Source organism: Coffea arabica, chromosome 1c (assembly GCF_036785885.1).
Source record: "Coffea arabica cultivar ET-39 chromosome 1c, Coffea Arabica ET-39 HiFi, whole genome shotgun sequence".
Lineage (NCBI taxonomy): Eukaryota > Viridiplantae > Streptophyta > Magnoliopsida > Gentianales > Rubiaceae > Coffea > Coffea arabica.
The window spans coordinates 39,033,458-39,041,440 of record NC_092310.1 but is presented as its reverse complement, the minus strand read 5'-3'; the positions used below and the strand labels follow the sequence as shown (position 1 = coordinate 39,041,440).

At 36.2% G+C, this 7,983-nt stretch overlaps 1 long non-coding RNA gene across 1 annotated transcript; it reads right to left on the bottom strand.

Annotated features, from left to right (window-relative positions):
- Positions 1-484: 484 nt before the first annotated feature.
- LOC140006472 (uncharacterized) lies at positions 485-3,078 on the bottom strand. The gene is made up of 2 exons (XR_011814100.1): positions 2,819-3,078; positions 485-1,457 (listed from the first exon to the last, which is right to left on the bottom strand). It is a non-coding gene; the product is annotated as an uncharacterized lncRNA (long non-coding RNA).
- Between the last annotated feature and the right edge of the window lie 4,905 nt (positions 3,079-7,983).

Genomic DNA, 7,983 nt, shown 5'->3' with positions numbered 1-7,983 from the left:
CTGTCTCAGACAGTTCAAGTACTGCAAACCCCTTTGATCAGTCCAATAATAAGGTTAAATGTTAGAATCATCCACGCTTTAACCTTTTCCATCAAAACTCACCTCAAGGGCAATCAAGATACAGACCCTTATTCTAACGCTCTTCACTATATGATACCCAAGTACAAGAACCCACAATAAGACAATTCACAACTCGAGCCGGCCGGTCCCAAGAGTAAATCATCCATATTAGAGATTCCTACCTGGCATAACTAACTAAGGTCTCCAACAATAGACAATTGTTTCACACTTAACAAGTCAATCCCCACAGTCCGAGAACCCTCTCCCGGCACGAGCTCAATAGGAGCTCTGATACCATCTGTGACGACCCCACCTCCCCCTGAGGCGTACCAAAGGGTTTGGCGGACCGCCTGCCCAGCTCTCGCCAGGACTCACTCACTCAAATCACGTACACACATCCATGGACCATAAATAACATCCACAATTCAAGCTTATAATTTACATTGATAGAGATCAGGGTACCAAATCTCGATATACTTAAACTAGTTCAAAACATATACAATCCAAATACAAAATGTTCCATTCGAGGAATAGCGCGAGTACAAGTCAAAAGTTAAAAGTCAAACAACTATACTACGCTAGTCTTTACATATCTCACGCCTCGCTCGTACCCTTGTAAGGAAAACAAATAACGTGGTATGAGCTAAAAGCCCAGTGAGGTTCCAAATAGCAAATTGACCATTATTTATAAGTACAAGTTTTCGATATAGCAAAGTAAGGAGCATGAAGAGTTCATAAATGTGAGCAATAACACGTCAAGTAGAAATCTCAAAATGAGCGAGTGTAAAAGTTTTTCAAAATCAACAATAATCCAATAAGCAATAATCAATCCAAAGCATAAGGATACGGATGGCCCTCAGGAGCCAACTTCCATTCATCATCAGGAGCTTGATCGCGTAGTAGTTGACACTCCGTCAACTTTCAAGTAAAGGAACCAATCCAGTAGAGCACCACTTACACGACTCTCCGTCCACCATTCACACCCCCTACTGGGCCCAAAATCCTCAATAAACATGGGTGGTAATACTCGAGTATACCGATTAGCCGAGGAGGTATCACTCCACTCGACAAAATAAGAGACCCAGGGTTCGTTACCCAATCGACCAAGCCCTTGCCGGCTCGACTAGAGTAACTCGCCACAGGGTTTCTGGAATTCCAGGAAGTGCGCACATCAAGTATATCAAGTCAATTGCAATCAATAAACAAGTATATCACGTAAGGGCAAGTGCGATAAAGTACACTCTTGCCCTGTCAATTCACGTATATAACAAGTACTCATATTGGTCACGTATCCAGTTCAAGTATCTAGTGCAATTCAGTATTTGAAAGCACTCACCACAAGATATAGTGCCTTTACTGGTCACTTTCAGGTTATACTCCGAGTTCGGAGTCCAAATCTGCGATAAAACTCAATTTGAGAACTTTGAAACATGACTAGAGTTCGAAACTTAGACGTTTCATTCAATAAGAATCAAGAAATTGAAATTCACTTGGACAGTAGTCGTGAAACACTTGCTCGCCTTTTTAAACAGTAAAACTTTGTAATATTTATACTTGAAATTGTCTTGCGAGTTGAAAGTACAAGGAAAACATACTTCGAGCAATCATTATTTCATTTCTCAAGGGTACAAGTTCGTCCAAGTCCTAACGTACAACACTCAAGAAACATAGTGGCCAAGGTTCTCGCTAGTTCAAGTAATAAGTACTTAACCTTCACTCAAGTCGCTAATATAGTTTTCTAGTCCTCGAGTAAAAATTCGGGCAGCATGCCCTTTGTGTTTACCTAATTTTTCAGCCTTTTAGGCTTCATTGTTTTTCTCAAACACAACCCAACATTATACATATCAGCAATTCATGTCAAGAGCCGTTCCATAGGCTCACAATATCATAATAACAAGAATCGTATTAAGTACAAGTGCAGAAATTCAATTTAGTTCAAAACAGATTTGACGTACAAATGCGGAAATAACATATCCGAGGTTACGCTTATCGGATTAAAACGAAACCTATGCCGTTTCGAAGCTAAGACACAGAGCTACAACATTCATGAAGGTCACTTAGTCCAGTTCCTAATGTAACTCAGTCAAATTCTCGAATTACTAAACCAGAAACCAATTCGTCGGCTGTTTAAACGCAGAACACTGTAATGGTCATAACTCAGTGTACAAAAGTCCAATTCAGGTGTTCTTTGAGGCATTTTAAAGCTACTTCAGAACACTACAACTTTCATGTTTTGGCCCAGAGGTAAATCAGTACGACTCCCAGTCAAAAAACGTGATACACTGGACTTAACTGATGAAACGGACTGCTGGGAAATATTTAAAACAGTAAGGGTATTTTGGACTTTTCACATCCTACGTTGCTCTGATTGAGCTGAAATTTTGTAGGAACCTATAAAATGTCATTATCTACAACTTGTCTTCTTTGACCTAAGGCCAAATCAGCCTCTAACACACAGATACAAATTCGGACAGAATGTAAGCAAGAATTTCCAGAAATCTGAAATCTTTAGTTTTTAGTGGAACTTTCCTAAATTTCTTGGTCTAATCACTACCACAACACCTTATGAAACCTCAATTGCAACATATAAGCATCTTACAACAATTTGGGCAGAATTTCCATAAGCCCTAGTTCATCAAATAAATTGGGGAAAAACCTCTAAAACATGCTAATCATCCATGATTCCACCACTATAATCAACTACTAAACTTAATTTAACAAAATTGAAAGCAAAACTTAGAGAGATAAGCTCTCTTACCTTGAATAGAGGACACAAAGAGTAGCCCAAGCTTTCTCTTTCCAAAATTTCACCACAAATCACTAACTAAACACTCAAAGGTGAGTTTAATCGGTTTATTTCCTTAGTTTTCTCACTTTGTAGCTAGAAATCAAGAAGAAATGAAGAAGTTTTTCTCTTGGTCTTTCCCTCTCTCTCTTATTTCGGTTATGGAGCAGAAAAATGAAGGAAATGGAGCTTAACTTGTCTTATAAGGAAGTAAGAAGATTAAGGCTAATTGTGTCCACAATTTTTGGCCAACACTTGGACTAATCTTGTCCACAAATTTTTCTCTTTCTTCCCTTACATTTCTAGCCTTATAATTTCGGTCAAACCAGCTGCAAATTAGGAAGATATTTTGTGCAAAAGTCAATAAGCTTGTTTGGTAAGAAAAATGGTGGTCAAGCGGTGCGTTCAATCGGTAGTGCGCGGGACCCGCCGGTTCGCGCCGTTTTTCTTAAAAACTCACGTACTAGGTTTTTTTTTCTTCCCATTCACTATCCTTATATCATTGCTACTACTCACACATTATTTTTCACTTAAAAGTCACTTTTAATCCCCAAATTGATCCCTGGCCAGTACCGAAAATTTATCCGGCGGAAATCGCGAAAACCCTAATTTTTCTCAAATCTTGAAACCGAAGTGTAAAACCCTATTTTCCAGGTTCATCTGCACTTATTGTTGAACAATTGGGTAGTAGGGCTTTAATAAATAATAATTTTCAAATAAAAGGAAATTTTTAAGAAAACGTGAGGAATTTTCCAATTCCAATGATTAAATTTAGGGTTTCAATCAAAATGTGAGAGATTTAAGAGAACCGGTTAGTCACAAGTAAACTAGGGTTTTTGACTAAAATATTAGGGTTTCTAGTCTTTTAAAACAAAATAAGGTTTTAAATCAAACCCGAAGAAATATACTTTAATATTTTCTTCACAAACAACCTCCTAATATTCAGGATGTTACAGAAGGAAAGGAACGGGGACAAGAGGAGAGGTAGGAAGATAGATGAAGAGAAAAAACACAGAGAAAAAGAGGGAGAAAATTAAAAGAGAAGTAAAATTGCAGAATAATTTCTGGAAAAAGTTGGTGAACCAGCCTAGTTCAGGGAGCCTTTTCTTCTTCGATATAGACCGATTTCGAGTGATTTTGCTTTCTGGATTTTCTTGAGATAGAGGGAATAACTTTTGTGTTGAGACGTTTTGTTGAAAAACATCAAAAATCCTTCAAATCGCAGGCCAAACTTCGCTCTTTGAAACTTTTTTTTTTGCAGAAATTTCTGGAACCAAGCTGACGAACCATCCTAAGTTCCGGTAAAATTCTGACCTAACCTCCAACCCTTAGAGGGAGATTTCTTTTTCTACACCTTCTCTGGATATCCAGAAACAGCTTCTTTCAGCAATCGTCGAGTGAAAACACCTCCAAGGAAACTAAATTGGGGCTCGAAATCCCAGGTTCGTCATTACTGAAATTTCTGCAACCAAGCTTGCTGGGCTTTATTTTCCAGAACTAGCACGATTTCATGGGGTATTTCATGGTTGTTTTACTTCACCAACATTCCCAGGTAACTACAGTTTCTCTCCCTGTGAGTTTAACACAATTTTCATGAAGATTTAGGTCTATTTTGTATGATTTTTTAAGATTTGCCGTTGCGAATGATTGATGATTGTGACTATCCCTCTGTTGTGCCATTCTTATGATTATGATGGATTTGATATTGGTTCCTTTACTCAGTTGACGTGTATTAGGAACTATTAATTCAATTTTGAAGCCATGAACAAAGAGTGCCTTTCTCTCATGAACAAAGGCTGCTTCGTTTAGTTTTTCTTTGTGTGATCTAGAATTGAAAAATCCTTGGGGATGTAAAGTTAGGGTTGGGTTTTGATGATAGAATGCATATCTTGTTGTTTTGGGTTGAAAGATTGTTGTTTGTTTGGATTTTTCTGCTGTTGTTTGTTTGGATTGTTGTTTGTTTGGCATAAACTCCTTAAGGAGCAAAGTTGCAGAAAAGAATGAAAGTTGCAAAAAGCTTCTTCAAAGCTTTGCATGAAAATTTTCCAAAAATTTCATTTTTGCCCCCAAAGTTTTAAATAATTACACTGTGGCCCTAAACACTTTAGTTATATTTCTATTAAGTTCCTATTTCAATTGCAATATGGTCCCTAGACTTTATTGTTCTTTGATTTTGACTCTTGATCTTTGCAATAATACTAATTTGACCCCTCAAACTTTCTTATTTTTGTAATTAGGTCCCTAACAGAATTGATTTCTTAAATAAAAGTTGCTTTTCTTCTTTGATTGTTAATTATACTTCATTTGAGTGCTTTAATTAGTAGATTTCATATTTATTTTCATCTCTTTATGACTTATTTATTAATTAAATTGGTACCTTGATGATTTTTGTTTATTTTGGAGTTAAATAGGGCAAATCCAATCCTCCATTAGCTACTACTTCAAGGGAGGTATCTTCTCGTGTTATTTTCTCTTATGTGCTCTTATATGTTTTTATGTGTGTAATTGCATGTTTTTGAGTGATTTTTCTTTTAGTTATTCATTTTATTTGTTTTAAGTTTCATATATTTAATTTAATTTTGATGATCATTTGAGAGGCATTTAAATGCCAAATTGTAATAGATAGGGGTTCAAAACATGTATTTAGATAGACTATGTAACAGATAGGTTTTAATTCTTACTAAAAATGTATTTAGTTAGATAAATGTAATAGTTAGGGTATTATTTTAAAATTCCCTCCTTAGATTGTAGTTAGGATCCCAAATGTAATAGATAGGTCTCTATTTGTTTTTATTTGCTTGTGTGCTTGCATGCTTGTGTGTTTATGTGTTTACTTGCTTTCATTAGGGTTTTGCATCTATAAATTATGCCTATGTGTTATGTGCTCCATGTGTTTTATGTGTTTATTTGTTTTAATTATGTTTTATATGATTTATTTAGTTATAATAAATGCATGATGTCACCACACTAATCCAACGCTAATTGTGGCCTCTCCCCCTGATTTCTCACTAGTCCAATGCTAGGGAATATTTTAGAAAACGGCTAGTCCGATGCTAGACCCTTAAGGACCGTCCACCCGCTAGACCATGTTTGCGTGACAATCACTACATTTTGTGACGCCCCGAAAAAAATGAGTTTGAGAACCCGGAAATTTTCTAATTTTCTAGGGTTTATTTTTTTTTAATCGCCCGCCTTTTCTACAGTTTCTTGATTAGAAAAATTCTCCAGATAAACTTTATGAGCAAAAATAGTTTTAAAATGATTTTTCTAGTATCGGTTAGTTTTTGAGAAATTAAGAGCGTATTTTGGACGTGGGACCCGCTAGTGCGGTAAATGCATTATATTTTTGACAACTTGTAGGAATTTTGTATTGAGTTATATTATTTTACAAAGTGTTAAGATATTTGTATTGGAGAGACAAAAAGATAAGTTTTACACCTAAAGGTGGCAAGTGTCACTATCCTATTCACTCTTGGACTTTTGACTATCTTACCTTAACTTTACTAAAACCAAAATTTGACAAAAAATCAAGCCATTTCTTCCTTCTCATGGCTGAAACTTGGAGAGCAAGAGAGAGAGAAAAACCTTCATCTTTCACTCCAATTTCTTACTTCAATCTTGAGTTTTAACCGATGGAATTGCAAATCACTCCATAAAGTTGTTGGTTACTAAGGAGATTCCAAGGTCTTGGTGGAGTTATTTTGGAGAAGGAACCGCTAAGCTACTATCTTTTGTGAGGTATCAAGGTATGGTGTGTAAAGATTCATTGTTTGTTTCCAATAATGGTGAATTAGTAACTTGTGATGGTTAAAGAGATGGTTTTATGGATTATATCTTGATTTTGGTTGAATTGGTGAAGTTTTATAATTATTGGGGATTTTTCTGTTTTCATATGAATATGATTATGGGGTCATGTATGATGATTGTAAATGATGTTTAATGACTCTAGGAGGTGGAAAAAGTGATTAATTGCAACCAATTTCTGTTTTGGACCAAAAATTGAAAAGTGAGGGTTTTGTGATGAACATTCTGTCCGAATTTTTAGGTCCTAGATAGAGGCCGAATTGGCCTTTTCTTAAAACATGAAAGTTGTAGAAAATGGAATTTTAGAGGTTCCTACAAAATTTCAGGTCAATCGGAGTAGCGTAGAGTGAGAAAAGTCGAAATTACTATTGCTATTCTGGTTTACCCGAAATTGGGATTTGCGACTGTAATTGGTTGTTTTGGCTGGAATTGCTTCCGAATTGGATGTTGAGGCCTTCTGATGAAATTTAACCCTGTTTCTTAGCTTTCAGCTGGTTTTGGAATTTCTGGATTTGGACTTGGAGAGCCTGAGTTATGATGTTTCCGCTAGAATGCGTTCTGTGAATCTGTTTTTCCAGTTCTGGTGTAGTTTCTTGCATTTTTTACCTGGTTACACTCGAAACTGGATTGAGTGACCTTCTGCAATATTGTAGCCCTGTCTCTTAGCTTCGAAACGGTGGGTCTTGAACCTTCATCCGACAATCGTAGTGCCTTTGGTACCATTACCGCAAAATGACGTCAAAACTGTTTTTCTGGTTTTGAGCTTAACTTTCATTTCCAAACTTTTCCCTAGTTTGACTTATACTAGTACTACTTGGAGTTTGCTGAATGGCTATTGGATGAACTTGTTGTTGTGTGTGTACCTTTGGGTTGGAATGAGGAAATCATGAAGCCATGACGGTTGGAAAAGTAAGCAAATTTAGGGGAAGTGCTGTCCGAACTTTTAAAGGATTTGTTTGCATTGAGTTTGTGATCTAAGACTTGGGTTTGAGCAAGGCAATGATACATGATGGATGATTTCTGAGCCATTGAGGTGAGTGACCTCAAACTATTTCTAAAGTTATTTATGAACCGTTGTTTTTTGCTTTATTTACCTTTAAACTATTTCCAATGTTACTTTTGAACTGTTTTCTTGCATATCATGCGTGCTTGCATATGAGTGTTCCTTGTTTGCTATATCACTTGATTTATTGGCTTGTTATTATTGATTGATAATATGTTAAGTGCTTTCAATGATTGTTAAAACGAGTTTTCTAGGCGAGTGTGTACTTTATCGCACTCGACCTAAATAAATATGAAATTTTCAATGATTAATGATTAAATGCTAGTTGCGC